Source organism: Tupaia chinensis, unplaced genomic scaffold (genome assembly GCF_000334495.1).
Source record: "Tupaia chinensis unplaced genomic scaffold, TupChi_1.0 Scaffold144346_1, whole genome shotgun sequence".
NCBI classification, from domain to species: Eukaryota; Metazoa; Chordata; class Mammalia; order Scandentia; family Tupaiidae; genus Tupaia; species Tupaia belangeri.
In genome coordinates, this window is record NW_006204205.1 from 1,940,381 (window position 1) to 1,960,581 (window position 20,201).

Consider the following 20,201-nt stretch of genomic DNA (forward strand, 5'->3'; position numbering starts at 1 on the left):
AACAAAGGAAAACATAATTTATTACAATATTATGATCTCTTTTCACCTCAGAAAAAACTTGATTATAATTGATAGCTGAGATTATTATAAATAATATGTCTTTCTAACAGATAATCTCTTAATTTTAGCAACTAATCTCCTCCAGGAAAATTAAGAGTTGTTTTATATGGTAGATTCGACAGATACAATTCTGCCCATTGCTTGTTGCGTTTATATATTTGTCTATACTTACATTAATATAAAATATTTTTGATTTTTGGGTTAGTCTTTATAAAAATACATAGTAGGATTTTGATTTTGATTGTATAAATTTAGGGCATCAATTTGAAGAGAATAGATATCTTTTTTTTTCTTAAGAGAGATTTTTGCTGTAGGGAGCATGTGCTTGCCAGAGACATAGAGAGAGACAGATAAAAAGCAAGAAATCACTCAAGGGGGATGGCCATGCCACAATACCTTCTCCTCCATTCTCCTCTTGGGATTTTGGGCATGCATGCACACATGCCCAGCATGAGTTTCAAGCTTCTGGGTTCAGGACTAGAACCATTGCTGGCCATGTGGGAATCCAGCACTTTAACCACTATGCCACCTGATAGCCCAGAGAATGGATATCTTAACAATGTTGCGTTTTCTAGTCTATGAGCATGATAAAACTGGTTCGTTTACTTAGATTTTTAATTTCTCTTAGCAATATTTTTATTTTTCAATGTAGCAGTGTTATACATTGTTGGTTAAGTTTATTCATATGTTTTTGTCATCTTCCAGTTGTTTATTGTTTGTATACAGTTACAATTTCTTATTCGATGTTGATCTTGTATCCTGAGACCTTGCTAAATTTTCTTATTAGTTCTAATAGGCTTCTTTTCTTCCTCCCCTCCCTCTCTTCTGTTTTCTTTCTTTCTTTTTTTTTTTTTTTTTTTTTTTTTTTTGTGTATCTCCTTGGGACTTGGTAGATACCTTATGAGCACCTTAGGATATATGCAATTATAACATCTACAACTAGAAACCATTTTATTTCTTCTTTTTAATGTTTATGTTTTCTTGATATTTTATTTATTTACTTATTTATTTTTGGCCTGGCTATGATGCATAACACAATGTTAAACAGATTTAGTAGGAGTGAACATTTTTGCTTTTCTTCCTGCAGCAGAGGGAAAAGAATTCAGTTTTTTACCTATTAAATATGATGTTAGTTGTAGGTCTTCTGTAGATGACCTTTATTAGATTGAGTAAACTTTCTTTCATTCCTGTTTGCTGAGAGTCCTTACTATGAATGGGTGTTGAATTTTATCAAAGGCTTTTTTTTTTTTTTTGCATATACTAAGATCTTCTTATGATTTTTCTCTTTTAATAATGTGAAGCACATTAATTGATATTTGCATTTTTAGTTATTATTTTTTTTAATTGTCAGAGTTTGCATATGGTTGTCAGAGAGTGAGAGAGAGAAAACACCCCCAGTGAGGTGTGGTCATGCCACAATCTTTTTTCCTCTGTTCCTCCTTCCTCTAAGGATTTTGGGCACAGACATATATGCACCAGGCATGTTTTCCAAGCCATCAAGGCCAATATTTGAGCTATGATCGATCAGGTGGGACCCAATTCCTTGAACTGAGCTTCGGAGCCAGCCCAATTAATATATGAAAGTGAAGAAACCCTGTATTTCTAGTATGAAATTGATCTTTTCAATGCAGGGGTTCCCAACCACCAGGCTTATTAGAAACCAAGCCACACAGCAGGAGATGAGCGGCGGGTGAGCGAGGGAAGTTTCAGTTGTATTTGTAGCTGCTCCCCATTGCTGCCATTACTGCCTAAGCTCTGCATCCTGTCTGCAGTGGCTTCACGTTCTCATAGGAACCCCCAGCTGGGACCATCTAGCTGCAGGAAAACAAGCTCAGGGATCCCACTGTTTCTGCATTATGGTGAGTTGTATAATTACTTCATTACATATTACAATGTAATAATAGAAATAAAGTACACAACAAATGTAATGTGATTGATTCATCTGGACACTATACCCCACCACCAACCCACCACTGTCTGTGGAAAAATCGTCTTCCCTAAAACTGGTCCCTAGTGCCAAAAAGGTTGAGGACTGCTATTTTAATGTGTTGCTGAGTTTGATACATTAATAATTTATTCAAGATTTTGGCAGCAATGTTAAAGGATTTTAGCCAACTTTTTTTTGTCTTGTTGTTATCTAGTTTTGTTATCTTTGTTATGTTGCTTTATAAAATGAGTTGGAAAGTATTCCCCCCACCCCCGTTTCATGAGAGAATTTGTACAGAATGGATTTCATTTCCTTCATTTTTTTTTTCAATTGCCAGAGGAGCATATATATTAACTAGAGATAGACAGGGGAGGGGAGAGGGAGAAAGTATTCCTTAGTGTGGCATGATCCCTCCACAGTCCCTTCTCCACTTCTCCAACCTGTTGGGATTTTGAGCATGCACACATTTGTACTTGGCATGTTTTTCAAGCCTCCAGGGCTGAGAATCTAACCACAGTCAACCATGTGGGATCTGGCTCCCATAACCACTAGAGTTTCTTAATAATTAGAAAGCAGCGGTGAGGGCGCTGTGGGTGCCAAATTTGTGGGCACCCCTGAGCTGCACCCCAATGGGGTTGGATCCCATGTCTCTCTGGCTCAGTCAGGTCCTGGCACCCCCGCCCAGTCCCCCAACCCAGAGATGAAGTCATACGGAAACATCTGCTAATTGATGGAGATGGTGCTGGAGATGGCCAGAGAGTCAATCTGCTAGTGAAGAGTTTCATTAAGTGGTGCAACTCCGGATCCCAAGAAGAGGGATATAGCCAGTACCAATGTATGTTGATACATGTCTAATGAGAATTTTCAATGGGCAAAACTTTGTTGCCGTATGATATGAATCTCAGAGAAATGGAAAATTATGAAAAACTTTACAGAGAAATAGAATGTAGCATTGCTGGAGCACATGAAAAAAAATGCTGAGTGCAAAAAATAAATTCTTCAAACAAAACAAATACAAAAAAATCGCCAAGAATATGATTCTTTGGCAAAAGTGATCCAATATCATCCAGACAGGCATGAGACATTAAAGGAGCTAGAAGTTCTGGGAAAAGAATTAGAGCTTCTTTCGCATATTAAAGAAAGTGTTGACGATAAGCTGGAATTGAGACACAAACAGTTTCATGTTCTTCTTAATACCATCCATGAACTTCAGCAAACATTGGAAAATGATGAAAAGCTCTCAGAGGTGGAAGAAGCTCAAGAAACAAGCATGAAAGCAGATCCTAAGCCATAGGCTAATCACTCACCATTCCCTAAAATATTGAAATAATTACACGGTCTTAGTATGTTTAGAATTTGTTGTACTCTTGAGCTATGTAAAGTTTTGGCAGGAAAATTCTTTGCTTTTAAATATGAATGAACATTTTACTCATATTTTCTCACACAAAGGAAAATAACTTCAGTATAAATTTATATCTGTTGAAATAGAAATATATATTTTTTATTTTTAAACTTAAAAAGTAGGAAGCACCATTAAAAAATGTTTAATAAAATATTTTCAAGCCAGAAAAAAATAAAAAAGAAAGCAGCGGTGAGGCTAACAGGGCCTAGGGTTTCATTGTGGAAGAATTTTAATATGCAAATTCAATTTCCTTAAATTAATTTAATAAATATCGAGATATTCAAATTTGCTATTTCCCCTGTGTTAGTTTTAGTAATCTGCCTTTATGAAGGAATCCATTTATTTAATCTAAGATGCTGATTTCATTAGCACACTGTTAGTTATCATTTTCCCTTGTCATTTTAAAGTTGGTGGGATTTATAGTATTATTCTCTTATCATTCCTGGAACTGGCAAATTTGTATTTTTTCTTTGTAATGAGGTAACCCCAAATCTGAATGAGTTTGAATGTAATGTTTACCTATTCCAAGGAAGTTACTTTGAAATCTTGCAGGTAAAGACATTAGTTATGGGGCTGGCAGGTGGCATGGTAGTTAAGGGTGCTGGACTTTCACATGGCTGATCACGGTTCGAGTCCTGTGGCTTGCTTTCTCACTTTCCCTCTCTCCCTCTCCCTCTCACTCTGTCCCTCTCTAGTCAAATTGAAATAAATAAATAAATAAATAGCTGCATAAAAGAATTATTTTTTAAAAAAGACATTAGTTATTAAAGTTACAGGAAAGTACTGATGGCAGCAGATCAGTGGAGCCTGTGCCTCAGTGAAGTACAAAAAAGCAATTTTATAGTATTTAAATCAAAGCAAGCAGCCATTGGAGTATCTGGTTCCAATGATGGTACAGGGTGAGCATCAGAGAGATGGAGATACAGAGAGACCTCAGCTCTAAACGCCTTTGAACTCTCAGGCTGACATTAGAACTCTCAGTGGGAACAATGCAAGCAAGGAAAGAATGTGAAGATATTATTCAAAGTGTTAAAAGAAAAACAATTTTAAACACGATTATCCTTCAAATGGGAAGAAAAGATAAAAACATTCTCAGATAAACAAAACCTGAAAGAATTTACCAAGACCAGACCAGCTCTTCAAGAAGTACCGAAGGGAGTGCTATACCAGGAAAACTAAAGAGAGACAGACAGAAATAAGAGAACAAAACAACAACCAAGAAAATGGCTACATAATGGCAGGGACAAGTCTGGAAATACCAATGATAATGTTGAATGTTAATCAATTAAATATCCAATCAAGAGACACAGACTGGTTGAATGGATTTAAAAAAAAATAGAAACCCTTTATCTGTTGCCTATAAGAAACATATCTCATGGATAAAGACATATATAGACTAAAAGTGAAGGGCTGGAAAAAGGTATCCCATGTAAATAGAAACCAAAAAAGGACTAGAGTAACGATACTGACTTCAGACAAAATAGGCTTTAAGACAAAAACTGTAAGAAGAGGTAAATAAAGGCATTATATAGAAGAAAAAGGGCTAATTTATCAAGAAAATATAATGCTTACAAATATAAGTTGGTGCACCCAACTGGGAAGTGCCCAAATATGTGAAGGAAAGACTGCTAGATCTAAAAGGAGAGGTAGACGGCAACACACTAATTGTTGGGGATCTGAACAACCCATGATCTCCTTTGAACAGATCATCTATACAAAAAATAAGCAAAAGAGATACAGGACCTAAACGATACTATGAATCAAACAGACTTGACAGATAGATGTAGAGCCTTCCACCTGAAGACCATGAAATACACATTTTTCTCACCCCTCCTGCATGGAATCTTTTCAAAGATTAACCATGTGTTAAGGCACAAAACAAGCCTTTACAGATTCAAAGACATAGAAACTATATCATATTCTCTGACCATGATGGAATTAAACTTGATATTAATTTCAGGAAAAAAATAAAAAATACACAAAGATATGGAAACTAAATAACCTACTCCTGAATGACTTCACAACCACTGAAGAAATTAAGACAGAATAAAAAGATTCATTGAATCTAATGATAATGAGCACATGAGTTTCCATAACTTATGGAAACAACAAAAGCAGTCATAAGGAAGTTCATTACAATCAGTGTGCATTAAAAAAATATGGAAAAGTGGCAAATAGACAACCTAACAACACACCTCAGGGAACTGGAAAAACAACAACAACAACAACAACAACAAAAATATCAGGAGAAAAGAAATAATAAAGATCCAAACAGAAATAAACAAAATTGAGAGTAAACTAACTATTCAGAAAATAAATGAAACCAAAAGTTGGTTCTTTGAGAAGATAAGCAAAAGTGACACACTGTTAGCTAGACTAATTATGAAGAGAGAAAGGAACCAGGTAAATTGGATTCACAATAAAATAGGCAATATTACAATGGACATAGCAAAAATACAAAACATCATTAGAGAATACTACGAGCTACTATATGCCAACAAACAAAACCTGGATGAGATGGACAAATTCCTGGACACATATGATCTACCAAGATTGAGTCAGAAAGACAAAAAGCCTGAATAGACTCACAACAAGCATTAAGATAGAATCTGTAATAATTAACCTCCCAACAAAGAAAAGCCTAGGTCCTGATAGCTTCACTTCTGAATTCTACAAAACTTTTAAAGAAGAGTTAACCCCCGTTCTACTAATTTATTTCTAATGATTCAAAAGGAAGGAACCCTCTCAAATTCTTTTTTTTTTTTTGGAGAAGTTTTTACTATAGAGTGCATGTGCTCGCCAGAAAGACAGAGAGAAAGTGAGAAATCACCCACCAGGGGTGATGGCCACGCCGCAATCCCTTCTCCATTCTCCTCTTGGGATCTTGGGCATGCACGCACATGCCCCCAGTGTGAGTTTAAGCCACCAAGTCTGGGACTCAAACCGCAGTCAACTACATGGGAGTCCAGGACATAGCCATTACGCCAACTGCTGGTCCCTCAAATTCATTTTATGAAGCCACCCTCATCCCCTAAACAGACAAGGACATAACAAAAAAGAAAAACTACAGACCAATATCTCTGATGAATACAGATGCAAAAATTGTCAACAAGATAGGGCCGGTGGGAGGCATGGTGGTTAAGGGCACTAGACTCCCACATGGCCAACTGCAGTTCAAGTCCCAGGCCTGGCAGCTTGCTTTCTCACTTTCCCTCTCTTTATCTCTCACTGTGTCCCTCTCTGGTCAAGTTAAAATAAATAAATAAATAGAGTTAAATAAAATAATTTTTTAAAAAAGATACTAGCAAATCACATCCAAAGACACATAAAAAAGATTATACACTATGATCAGGTAGGCTTTTTTCCAGGGATGCAAGGGTGGTTCAACATATGCAAAACCATAAACATAATACATTATATTAACAGAAATAAAGATAGAAAACCATATGATCATATCAATTGATGTAGAAAAAGCACTTGATAAAATACAACATCCCTTCATGATTAAGACTCAGCAAAATCAGCATAGAAGGAACATTTCTCAACACAATAAAAACCATATATGAAAAACCTATAGCCAAAATTATACTGAATGGGGAAAAGTTGAAAGATTTCTACTAGAAACCAAGACAAGGCTTCCTACTTTCTCCACTCCTTTTCAATATAGTACTGGAAGTCCTAGCCAATGCAATCAGAAAAGAGAATAAAATAAAAAGCATTTGAATAGGAAAAGAAGTGGTATAACATGATTATATATATGGAAAACCCAGAAGGATCCATGAAAAAATTCCTGAAAGTAATAAATGAATACAGTAAAGCAGCAGGATACAAAGTCAACATACAAAAATCTATAGCATATCTATACACCAACAATGAGAAGACTGACATAGAGCTAAAGAAATCAATCCCATTTAACCAGAAAAAGTGTAAGATACCTAGGAATAAACCTAACCAAAGAAATAAAAAAAAAAAAAAACCTCTACAAGGAAAACTATGAAAATCTAAAAAAAAAAAAAAAGAAAATGACACAAAAAAGTGGAAGGACATCCCATGTTCTTGGATTGGAAGAATTAATATAATCGAAATGTCAATTCTACCCAAACTAACCCACATATTTAATCCAATCTAATCAAATTACCAGAGACATTCATCACAGATTTAGAAATACAATCATAAAATTGGTCTGGAATCATAAAAAAGATCCTGTATTGCCAAAGGAATTCTGTCCAAGAAGAGTGGAGTGGGTAGTATCTCACTCCTTGATCCTAAAATATTTTACAAAGCTGTGATAATCAAAACAGCATGGTACTAGCACAAAAATAGGCATGTAGACCATGCCTGGAACAGACTAAGAGACCCTATAAATAAATCCCAAAATGTACAGTCTACTGATTTTTGACAAAGAGCACCAGTCAATTCAGTGGGGAAAAGAAACCTCTTTAGCAAATAGTGCTGAAAAAACTGGGTATCCACCTGCAAAAAGATGAAACTGGAACCCTATCTCTCACCATTAACAAAAATCAATTCAAAATTAATCAAAGATCCAAACCTAAGACCTCAAACTACAAAACTACTGGTGGAAAACACAGGGGAGACTCTTAGAGATATAGGAGTAGGCAATGACTTTTCGAACAAGACCCCCAAAGCACAGGCAATAATCCCAAAATAGACAAGTAGGATTACATTAGATTAAAAAGCTTCTGCACAGCGAAAGAAACAATAATTAGAGTGAATCACTAACTCTTGAAATAGGAGAGTATAATTGCAAACTTTTCCTCAGATAAGAGACTGATAATGGGGCCAGCAGGTGGCATGGTGGTTAAAGGTGTTGGATTCCCACATGGTCAACTGTGGTTCACATCCTGGACCTGATGGCTTGCTTTCTCACTTTCTCTTTCTCTCAGTCTCTTTCTGGTGAAACTGAAAAATAATAATAACAAATGGAATTAAATAATTCTCTCTTAAAAAAAAAAAGACAGAGAGAGACTAATAACCAGGATATACAGGGAACCCAAACAAGTTACCCCCCAAAAAAATGATCAACCCAGTTAAAAGATGGGCAAATGAGCTGAACACACAACTATCTAAGGAAAATATACGAATGGCCAAAAAGCATATGAAAAAAATGATGGACATTTCTTACCATAAAGGAGATGTAAATCAAAACTACAATGAGATACTACTTAATTCCAGTCAGAATGGCTAAGATTAAGAAACAATAAAGAGGGAACCAGCAGTTAGCGTAATGGCTATGTTGCTGGACTCCCAAGTAGTCGAGCGCAGTTCGCGTCCCGGACCCGGTGGCTTAAACCTCATGCCAGGCGACTGTGCATGCGTGCCCAGGATCCCAAGAGGAGAATGGAGGAGAAGGGATTGCGGTGTGACCATCCCCCCTGGGGGGGTGATTTCTTGCTTTCTGTCTCTATGTCTCTCTCTGTCCGTCTGGCGAGCACACACACCCTATAGCGAAAACCTCTCCAAAAAAAAAAAGAAACAATAAAGAATGATAAGTGCTGGAGAGACTGTGGTGAAAAGGGAACTCTCCTATACTGTTAGTGGGAGTGTAAATTAGTACAGCCACTGTGGAGAACAATAGGGAGGTGCCTCAAAAACCTACAAATAGAACTACCATATGATCTAGCAATTCCACTTTTGGGTATCTACCCCCCAAAGAGGAAAACATTTGCACATCCATATTTATTGTAGCGCTATTCATGATTGCTGAGACGTGGAACTAACCCAAATGTCTACAAACAGATGAATGGATTGAAAAAGTGTGGAACATATACACTACTACTCAGCCATTAAAAAAAAAATGAGATGCTGATATGCATTTTGATAGAAAGTGGACAAAAATGGAAGATTTACTGCTAAGTAAAGCATTCTAGACAATGAAATAGAGACATGGTATGTCCCCAACCCAATATATACCAAATGTCAGCACTCTTGCAGAAGCTGAATGAAGGTATAAAAGCATGGAGAGTGGGCCGGCAGGTGGTATGGTAGTTAAGGCACTGGACTCCCTCATGGGCTTCCACAGTTCAAGTCCTGGACCTGGTGACTTGTTTTCTCTCCTTTCTTCTCTTTCTTTTTTTCTGTTGCCCTCTGGTCAAATTTTTAAAAATATTAATAATAATCAATGAAATTAAATAAATTATTTTTTAAAAAAGCATGGAGAGCAATGATGACACTGGAGACAATGAGGGAGGAGAGTGGGAAGTGGGGGAGGGTGAAATGGAGGGAATCAAGGGGAAGAAGAAAGAAGCAAAACATTTAAGGGACCCAAAATGGAAAGAAATCTACTGATTGTAATGTTTGTGGTATGTCTTTGACTGGACTGATATACAGTGTATTCAGATGAGAAAATTCATTTGGTATGCTTATACACAGTGATTAAAAGTATAAAAATAAATAAATACATTTCATTTTTTTTTAATCAAAGCAAGCTTGGGTTCATATAGAAATTTAGTCTTCTCAGACCCTTACAGCATTTTATGGAATTTTAAGAGTAAATGAGGACACTGGATATCTGTAGTACAGATTAGCTAACTATGTTCCTCAGCTCAGTTGAGGAACTAGGGACATATACATTTGTCAGAAATCAGCGTTGGCCAGAGGCCACTCCACAATGGAGAGAGCAGAGGGATACCAGATATAAGAGTAAGTAATCTGTCTGGACAACAATATCTCACACTCCTTTTTTCTTTAAGTTTGCTATGGCACGTGTGAGCTCACTAGAGACAGAGGGAGAAAGGGAGAGAGAGGAGAAATCTCCCCCAAAGGATAGCCATGCTGCAATCCCTTCTCATTCATTTTCCTCTTGGGACCTTGGGAATGTATGCATTTGTGCCTGGCGTATTTTCCAAGCTGATGGGTCCAGAACTCCAACTGCACAGTGGACTGTGTGAGATTCAGTCCCTTCACCACCATACCACCTGGCTGGCTTTTTGCTCTTCTTTTTCTAGCTTCCAAAGGTGTGGGCTAAGATCACTGATGTGAGACTTTTCTTCTTTTCTAATATAAGCATTGAAAGCTTTAAATTTCCCTCTTAGCTGCATTCTCTACTAATTTAAATGCTAATATTATATTAATCAGTTAAATATTTCTCAATTTCCTTTTGATTTTTTTATTTGATTCATGTATTTAGAAGTGTGTTGTTTAATTATCAACTATTTGGGGCTTTCCAAATATCTTAAGTATAATTGATTTTTTTCCTTTTTGTTGTTGATGTTGTTGTTTTGTGGGATTCTTTTTTTTTTTCTTCTTCTTCTTCTGTTTTTTTTTTTTTTTTTTTGCTTTCGTGAGAGAGAGTGAAGATGAGAGAAGAGAGAAAGGTGTTTTTCCTAGGGCCTCTCTTTGTCGTGATCTTCCTGATCCAGCCTCCCAGTTAGGGTTACAGGTGTGCGCAGCTGTACTCTGAGTGTTTAGGTTGGTTTAGGAGCTGAACTTGCTGAGAGATGGCTGTCCAGGTTCTTGGTGTTTCTCACAAAGGATTGAATGAAACACCAATAATGAAAGTAAAGGATAGTTTAATAAGTAAAAGTGAGAGTATATTCCCCAGAGTTAAGAGTGGCCCAAGCACAAGAGAAGAGTGGTTCAAGGGCCCCAGCGTTTACCTTCCATGGGGCATTTATTTATTTATTTATTTATTTGCAGTCTGAAAACAGCCACTGTCTATTTACTGACCAGATTATAAAAATAATCATGGTGGATACCGTAGTTCATCCTTCTAATAAATCTGTTGATCTGGTCTTCCCTGTTGCCAGCATCCCCACCTTCTACAAAATGGGTGGTCTTTTTCTTCATTCCACCTGTGGAGAAGATAATTTGATGGGCCACAGGAAGTTATTTGCCTCTTTGAAGCATTTTCCAACAGTACAGATTTCATGCATCAAATCCTCCATGCAGATGATGCTGAATTTACCAAGAGATCGAGCAAAGAGTTACCTGTCAAAGCAATTCACTTCTTATTGATGTTGCCATAACCACGTTGGTAGATCAGTTCATTTACTGACTTCAGGTTTGGGTACCCCCATGCAATATATGGTTCCACAATTCTCAGCATGTAAATTGAGACCTTGTTGAGCTTAACAAAGGTGCCATTGAAGATCTGGCGAAGACGAAGAAGCTGCAACACCTTTCGAACCTTTGGGCTCACTCCATTGATACCTCTGATCCTGATGACAAACGCCAGTTTGGGTTCTGCAGGTACATAGAAGTTGCCAGCTTTTCTTGCCATCCTGGCCATGCGAATCTCAGTTCTGTACATCTGCCTCTATTCCTTATGATAGTGCTTAGCTTTTTCATAGATAAGCTTCCTCCTTGCCTTTCGAAGCATCTTTTGAGCAAACTTCTTTCTCAGGCGCCTGATCTTCAGCTCTGCAAAATTCCTTCGCTTTTTCTTAAGGGTTTCTGGCATAGCAGAAACCTTTTTCTTGGTGGTTTCTGCCACAGCAAGAGCCTTTTTCTTGGTTTCTGCTGCAGCACGGACCTTCTTTTTCTTCTCTTGAACGCCCTCCATGGTTCCAGTGGGCAAAGAGTTCCATAGGGCTTTTAATTCCTTAACCAGTTGATCATTGGCTGGGCCCACTAATTGCTTTCATTCCATTGGCTAGACTACTGATTGATCTTATTAACTATGTCAAATGCAACTAGGCCCACCGATTTATCTCATTGGCTATCAGCTAAGTATTTCCCACTGAAAATCTCCCACAAGTGGGAAACTGTCTGCCTTGACTGATTTTTCTAACTAGCCATATGGGCCATGCTCCAGCCCTCTTACTTGCTTCTATTTTCCAGCTTTCTTCCTGCCTCAAATTTTTGACTCCCTAGTGACTTCCAGCCTCACAAATGATGGCATGATCTATGTGCCATTGTAGCAGAGCCATGCTATTGATTTTTAATTTAATTCCAGTATGACTAGGGAATATATTTCAATTCTAAAACTCTTGAGGCTTGTTTTATATCCCAGCATATGATCTAACTTAGTGAATATTTGCACTTGAAAAGCATGTGTATCCTGCAAAAGTTGGGTGTAGTGCTATATAACCCCAATTAAGTCAAGTTGGTTGATAAAGTGTTTAGGTTTTGTATCTTTATTGATTTTCAGTCTACTTGTTTATCAACTACTGAGGAAGAAATATTGAAATAATTGACTACAGTTGTGAATTTGTTTCTCTTTTCATTTCTCTTTTTTAAAAAATGTATTCATTTCTTCTGTGAAAGAGAGAGACAGACAGGGACCCCAACAGGGTCCTCATGTTACAACCCGTTTCTAGCCTCAGTCAGCCCAGAACACAGGCTTGCTATGTGTACCTGACATAGACAGGAAGGCCTCAGTTTAAATCAGGAACCTTCACATCTGGGTCTAGATGTGCTACCACTGTAACTGTCTAACTCATGTTTTCATTTTCCTTATAAATATCTGATACAAAGCACTTTTTTTAGAATTATTTTATTAAATAGTAAATGTACAACAGCTTTTAAAATTTTTTGGAGAGGTTTTTGCTATAGGGTGCATGCGCTCGCCAGAAAGACAGAGAGAGACAGACAGAAAGCGAGAAATCACGCCCCCAGGGGGGATGGCCACGCTGCAATCCCTTCTCCTCCATTCTCCTCTCAGGATCTTGGGCACGCATGCACATGTGCCCAGTGTGAATTTAAGTCACTGGGTCCAGGACTCAAACTGCAGTCAACTACATGGGAGTCCAGCAACATAGCCATTACACTAACTGCTGGTCCCAAATGTACAACAGCTTAACTCTACACATGCACCTAAATTGTTTAAAAGAAAAACATTATGTCTTATTACACCATGATCCTGGCTAATAGCTTTTCAAAACTTAAAGAAAAATCTTTAAAAAAGGTTTCACATGTCACCTGAAACTTATAAATTTAACATTATCAAAAAAGGAATGCTTCTACACTCTTACAAAGACCACTAGAAAGAAACAACAATTAAAAAGCTAAGAAACTGTCTCAAAGGCATTTTTATTTATTACAATCCTTCCTCCACAGTAAGGTAATGTTATTAAATAATCCAATCCATTCACAAAATGGCTCTCTGCATCTGCTCTGGTGTCTTCTGCCATATCACTGCATATTTATGCATGACTGAGATAAGAGTTTCCTTAACATTGTTATTTCGATAACCTGAAGCTGTTCTGTTACCTCTGGGCTGTCATCCTCTCCTATTTATACAGTGAAGCCTGTTTCAACAGAAGTAAAGAGTAAAAAAAAAATAGGTTATGAAATTATCCATCTAACCAGATTTTAAGGAAAGATAACATGATCCTAAAAAGCTTTTACTCCTGGGCAAAGAGGAAGAAGTTCAATATCGGCTCCTTCCACCATAACCCCCACTTCCTCCACTGCCTCCTAGACCATAGTTTCCTTCACTATATGGTCTCCCCATGTTCCTGCTACCACCAAAGTTACCACTCTTCATTGGACAATAGTACAAGGTTGCTGGTTATAGTTTCCAAAATCATTGTCATTTCCACTTCTATAATTTGCTCCTCCATAGTTGTCATAACCACCTCTGTAGCCCCCACCCTGGCTGCCATATCCAGGTCCTCCACCACCATATTCTTCTCTTACTCCTCCATAACCAGGGCTCCCTCCAAAATTGCTACCTCCAAGTCCACCTCTATACCCATTATAGCCATCCCCAAATCCACGTCCACTTCCATACCCATCAGATCCTCCTCTAAAGTTACTTCTTGGTCCTGGTCCAAAATTTCCACCACCACCATGTGTTTCACCAAAACTGAAATTGCCTCCTCTCCCACTCCTAGAACATTGGACTTCCTGCATTTCCTGTCTAGACAAAGCCTTTATTACTTCTGCATTATGTCCATTGATAGTATGGTATTTCTGCAACATAATTTTTTTAATTTCTTTGGAGAGATTTTCACTGTAGGGCGCGTGCGCTCGCCAGACAAACAGAGAGAGACATAGAGACAGAAAGCGAGAAATCACCCCCCAGGGGGGATGGTCACACCGCAATCCCTTCTCCTCCATTCTCCTCTTGGGATCTTGGACACGCACGCACACGCGCCCGGCGTGAGTTTAAAGCCACCGGGTCCGGGACGCGAACCGCGGTTGACTACGTGGGAGTCCAGCGACATAGCCATTACGCTAACTGCTGGTTCCCTCTGCAACACAATTTTATCCGCAGGATCATGGTCATCAAAAGGAACAAAGCCAAAGCCTCTTTTCTTTCCAGATTGCCTATCAGTAATTATCTCAATGGTATCAACTTTTCCATATTCCTCAAAATAATCTCTAAGGCGATGTTCCTCAGTATCTTCTTTAATTCCACCAACAAACAGCTTCTTCAGTTACATGAGCCCCTGGTTTTCCAGACTCCTCTCTTGCCACAGCACGTTTGGGCTCAACGACTCTCCCATCAATTGAATGAGGTCTCGCAGCCATGGCAGCATCAACCTCAGCCATGGATGAGAAGGTCACAAAACCAAATCCTCTTGATCTTTCGCTCGCAGTATCCCTCATTACCACACAGTCTGTAAGCTTTCCCCATTGCTCGTAGTAGTTCCTCAAACTTTCTTCTGTGGTTTCAAAGCTTAAGCCACCAATAAAGAGTTTACGAAACTGTTCCTTTTCTCTCTCCATCACGGACTCAGTCGCTTCAGCTCGATTTCCCGCAGCCAAGAGAGGTGAGAGAGTGCTCTGAGGACGAACGCGAACCGGTCTCATCCTGGCTCTGTAATAAGAACTACCGCTGTTCAAGAAACAGCGCCACCAGGAGTACCTCCACACAGGACCCGGCACTGCTGCTACTGCTGCTACCCAAAGCACTCTTTTTGAACAAATGATTGAAGCAATGAGTTGCTTACATCAAAAATGAAAATGAGGGGCCAGCCGGTTGCATGGTGGTTAAGGGCACTGGACTCCCACACTGCTGACCGCAGTTGGAGTCCCGTACCTGGAGGCTTGCTTCCTCACTTTCTCTCTCTCGCTCGCTCTCTCTCTCTCCCTGTCTCTGTCTCTCTCTGGTCAAATTAAAATAAATAGGAGAAAGGCATGTATGCCTCTTCTCTGGACCTAGGTCACTCATATTTGGCCTGGAAATAAACTTTATTAATTGTTAATTAATAAAGAAATAAATAGATAAAGTTAAGTATAATAATTCTTTTTTTAAAAATTATCCATAATTGCTAGAATATGATGGCATCGGGATAGGGTTCAGAGATTCTTTGTAAGAAAATATTTTTTAAAAATTTAAGAATTATTTTATTCATCTTTATTTATTTATTTTAATTTGACCAGAGAGGAACAGAGTGAGAGAGAGGGACTGTGAGAAAGCAAGCTGCCAGGTCCGGGACTCGAACCATGGTCAACCATGTAGGAGTCCAGCACCCTTAACCACCATGCCACCTGCTGACTCCAAAAGAAAATATTAACACATCCTTGATGTCTGTCCTTATACTTTTTCCTTCTTTCTTCTTTCTTTCTTCCTTTCTTTTCATGATAGAGCACATGTGCAAAAACAGAGATGGGGGAGGGGAGGGGGAGGAGTACTCTCCACCAAGTTTGGTCACAATGTGACCCCCTTCCTCTCATCCTCCAGCCCACCATGATGCTGGGCACAGGTGCACGTGCCCAGAGTGGTTTTAGGTCAAATAGGCCCAGGATTTGAACTGCAGTTGGCATGTGGCTTCTTCCAGCTCCACTGTCCAGGATACTGCCAACAGTGTCACAGAGGCTGGGCAGAATGTGTTCCTTTCTTTTCCAGCTCTTCCATCACCTCTGCCCAAGGCGTTGGATTTCCAGCACCCGAGAAGCAATAGTTTAAAGTGTAGTTTCAGCACCTGCTAAGGCCACAATTTTGGAAGACTGCTTCAGTCAGTATTTTCTTTGAATTCAGGGTTAAGAAATCATATAAACTTTGCTCTATATATGTAGAAACAAACCATACCAGTACATAGGAATGCCAAGAAGAGGAACAACTGGCTAAAGTTAGAAAGCATAAATTAAAGGGCTCTAAATAGAAATTGGACTGGTAACTACATAAAATAACAAGAAGAGTTGTGTAGAGAAGTGATCAACAAAATCTTGGGTGACTGAGAGCCATGACTTACAAGACGATAAAAGAAAGCATTATTTGATTTTAGTAAAAGAAAAAAGGATAGAAACAAAACATCCTACTACCCTACTCATCTCCTAATTGCCACCCTTCCCATTCTGTAGGGACAGTCAGGTAACCAGAAGTATGTACATTTTTATTTTTCTTTAGTTTTTGCTCTAGGGCACTTACGCTTAGAGAGAGACAGCAAGAGGGAAAGTGAGAAATCACCCCCAGGGGAGATATCCCCGTGGTCCCTTCTTCTCCACTTCTTCTCCTTCTGGGATTTTGGACACACACACACACACTCACAGCATGGTTTTCAAGCTGCCAGGACCAGGACTCAAACCTCAGAAAGCTGTATGGGAGTCCAGCAGCTTAACCACCATGCTACCTGCTGGCCCCCACATACATACTTTTGGTGAGTGGAGTGAAAGCTGAATGACAGAGAAGAGGAGAAACTAGTTAAAAAAATCATTCAAGCTGTGTTCTATTCAAATTTTTCTAATATGTTGTCATCCATCCTGGGATTGCTAAGAAATCATTGGTTGTTACTGATTAACTTTGAATTAGGAGACCTCTTAGGTGACAGACAAATGTAGCATCCTTTAAAAACCTTATGGCAGGACCAGCAGATGGCATAGCAGTTACGTCGTTGGACTTCCACATGGCCGACATCGGTTTCAGTCCCGGACCCAGAGGCTTGATACTCACGCTAGGCACATGTGCATGCATGCCCCAAATCTGGAGAGGATGAAGGAGAAGGGTTTGCAGAGTGGCCATCTCCTCAGGGGATGATATTTCTTGTTTTCTGTCTTTCCAACTAGTGCACACACCCTATGGCAAAAATCTCTCTAAAAAGAAAAAAATTAGGGTTAAAAAATATATATGTATATATACATGTGTATATATGTATATGTACGTGTATGTGTACATATACATATATATACATGTGTGTGTGTGTGTGTGTGTGTGTCTTCGCCCTAATTTTGAAATCTGGAGACCTGGAAAGAATCCCCAGATGTTGATTTATAGTTGTCTGGAGGAACTATAGCTGATAATCACTATGAATTTGTTATTTTATGTGGTTAGTTTCTCTTTCTATTTTTAAATTTTATTTTATTTTTATTTTTTAGGATTTTTGCCATAGGGTATGTGTTCTTGCCAGAGAGAGACAGAAAAAGACAGAGAAAGTGAGAAAGACCCTCAGGTGGGGATGGACACACTGCAACTCCCTCTCCATTCTCTTCTCAGGACTCTAGGAATGCATGCACACACACCTGGCATGGTTTTCAAACCACCAACTCCAAGACTTGAACTGTGGACAGTCATATGGGAGTCCAACACCTTAATCATCACGCCATCGGCTGGCCCTTAAATGCCATTTATGTGCTGATGACTCTCAGATCTCTCTCACTCCAGCCTGGACTTGACACCGTATTTCCAATTGTTCATTTAACAACTCTGTTAAAACATATAATATTGATAAGTATCTCAAACTTAACATGTCCCAAACTAAGGTTCTGATCTCTCTTTCTCTCTCTCTCTCTTTTTTTTTTTTTTTTTTGCGGGGGGGAATGGAGTGGGTTTAGAGGTTTTTGCCTTAGGGCATGTGCACTTGCTGGAGAGAGAGAGAAACAGAGTGAGAGGGAAAGTGAGAAATCAGCCCCTAAGGGGGATGGCCATGCCCACACTCCCTTCTCTGCTCTCCTCCCCAGAAGACCCTGATCTCTAACCACTCCTATCTGCTCTCCTCATCTCGGGCATCTTTATTAAGGGCAACTCTATTCTTCCCAGCACTCAGGAGAACAATCTTGGAGTAATTCTTGACTCCTCTCTTTCTCTACTACCCCATGTTCTTTCGGCTCTATATTCAAAGTAAGAGGCCACTTCAGGAAGTCTGTGGCCAGGCTGGCTCGGTGGTGCAACGGTGATGAATTGCTCAGGAGAAGCTGACCGTGGTTGGAATCACGGACCCAGTCAGCCTGGGAGAGGCTGGAGGGCTGGAGGGGGGGCACTGCGGTACCACCAGGCCCTGTGGGGGCTGCACACCTCTCTCTCCCTCCGCCATGCTCACGTGTGTGTGCTGACAGAAATAACTAAACCCTGGGAAAATACTTTAAAAGAGTTATTCATATCAAAAATATGTGTGACCGTGACCTGGTAGCTCTTAGAAAGTGTTCTGGAGGGCTTAGGTAGAGTAGCTCTTTTGCTAAGTTCTGAAAGAGGAGCTACAAGCAAAGTTGTAAATCTAGACATGGAGTTTTCACATTGTCCTGGCCCCAAAAAAAGGCAGAACATCTAGAAAGGGGGACTTAACAGTTTATAAGTAAGTTAAGAAACTCAGGTTAATAATTGGTTAAAGGCACAAGTCTTTGTATCAAAAAACTCAGAGTCAGCAGAAAGCAATGTCTGCATTTTACAGCGATAAACCCTGCTGTACATTCTCATGACACTGTGCCAATCAGAACGTAGCAGATATCTCACAATCACTGGACCACGCAGTCTGCTTTAGCAAGATTAACTGCTTACTACTGGCTGACTCTTTCCAGGCTTTGTAGGAAAACTGTAGAATAAAACCAAGTGACTAATTTTAGCCTTCATGTGCTTGATCATGAATAAAAAAAAAAACTCACACCGGGCGCGTGTGCATGCGTGCCCAAGATCCCGAGAGGAGAATGGAGGAGAAGGGATTGCGGTGTGACCATCCCCCCTGGGGGATGATTTCTCACTTTCTGTCTCTGTCTCTTTCTGTCTGGCTGGCGCGCACACGTGCCCTATACCAAAAAAAAAAAAAAAAAAAAGTTTGTGGAAAAGTGGAATTAAAGTAAGTTTATTTTTAGTATAAAATTTTGAAATTCGTGAAAATTCATGATTTTTTCATTGTACACATTTTCCATGAACTTTTCCAAAGACTCTTGTTTCTAAGAACTTTTTGCCTATCCACTGCCACTTACAACATCTCTTGCCTGGGGTTTTATTTTTTGTAAGAAGTTTTTACCTAAGGATGTGTGCACTCACTGGAGAGAGACAGAGACAGTGAGAGGGAAAAAGAAATCACCCCCAGGGGGGATGGCTATGCCACAGTCCCTTCTCCTCCATTCTCCTCTCAGGATTTTGGGCATGCATGTGCACACACCTGGTGTGATTTTCAAGCCACCTGGTCTGGGGCTCCAACCACAGTTGGCCATGTAGGAATCCAGCGCCTTAACCAACAGTGCCACCTGCTGGCCCCTATACTTTTGAATTTTTATGCAAACTTTATCACATAGGTTTGATTGAATTAATTCATCATTGGTGCTGCACTTAACCTTCAGCCTCTTCTCCCTGGGTTAGGGGATTGGGCTAAAAAGTTCTAGCCTCAAATCCTGCCTAGGCCTCTCCAGTGACCAGCTGCCTTCCTGAGGCTACCTAGGGGTGCCAGCGTTTAGTCAGTTGATTAGGACACAAACAGACACATCGCTTTGAAGATTTTAAGGACACAGGTTGTATATCAGGAAACTGGGACAAAGACCATAGATAGTTCACAGTATTAAACTTCTTACTGGTTTCTCTGCTTTAAAGGATCATCAGAAATTACATGGAAAATGACTATTACCAAGTAAGTGCCTATTATATTATGCTATGGATTTCAAGATTTTTGCACCAAAATAAATTTGTACTAATTTGTTATAACATGTCTGAACAAGATCTAGTTTGAAGTGTCAACCTGTAAGAAAGGCTTA

General features: G+C 39.3%; 2 pseudogenes; one reads left to right on the forward strand and one right to left on the reverse strand.

The window, feature by feature from the left end:
- The first annotated feature begins 1,576 nt into the window (after positions 1–1,576).
- Positions 1,577–3,296, forward strand: LOC102478742 (THO complex subunit 7 homolog pseudogene; annotated as a pseudogene).
- Positions 3,297–13,719: 10,423 nt separating this feature from the next.
- Positions 13,720–15,023, reverse strand: LOC102483237 (heterogeneous nuclear ribonucleoproteins A2/B1-like; annotated as a pseudogene).
- Positions 15,024–20,201: the final 5,178 nt, after the last annotated feature.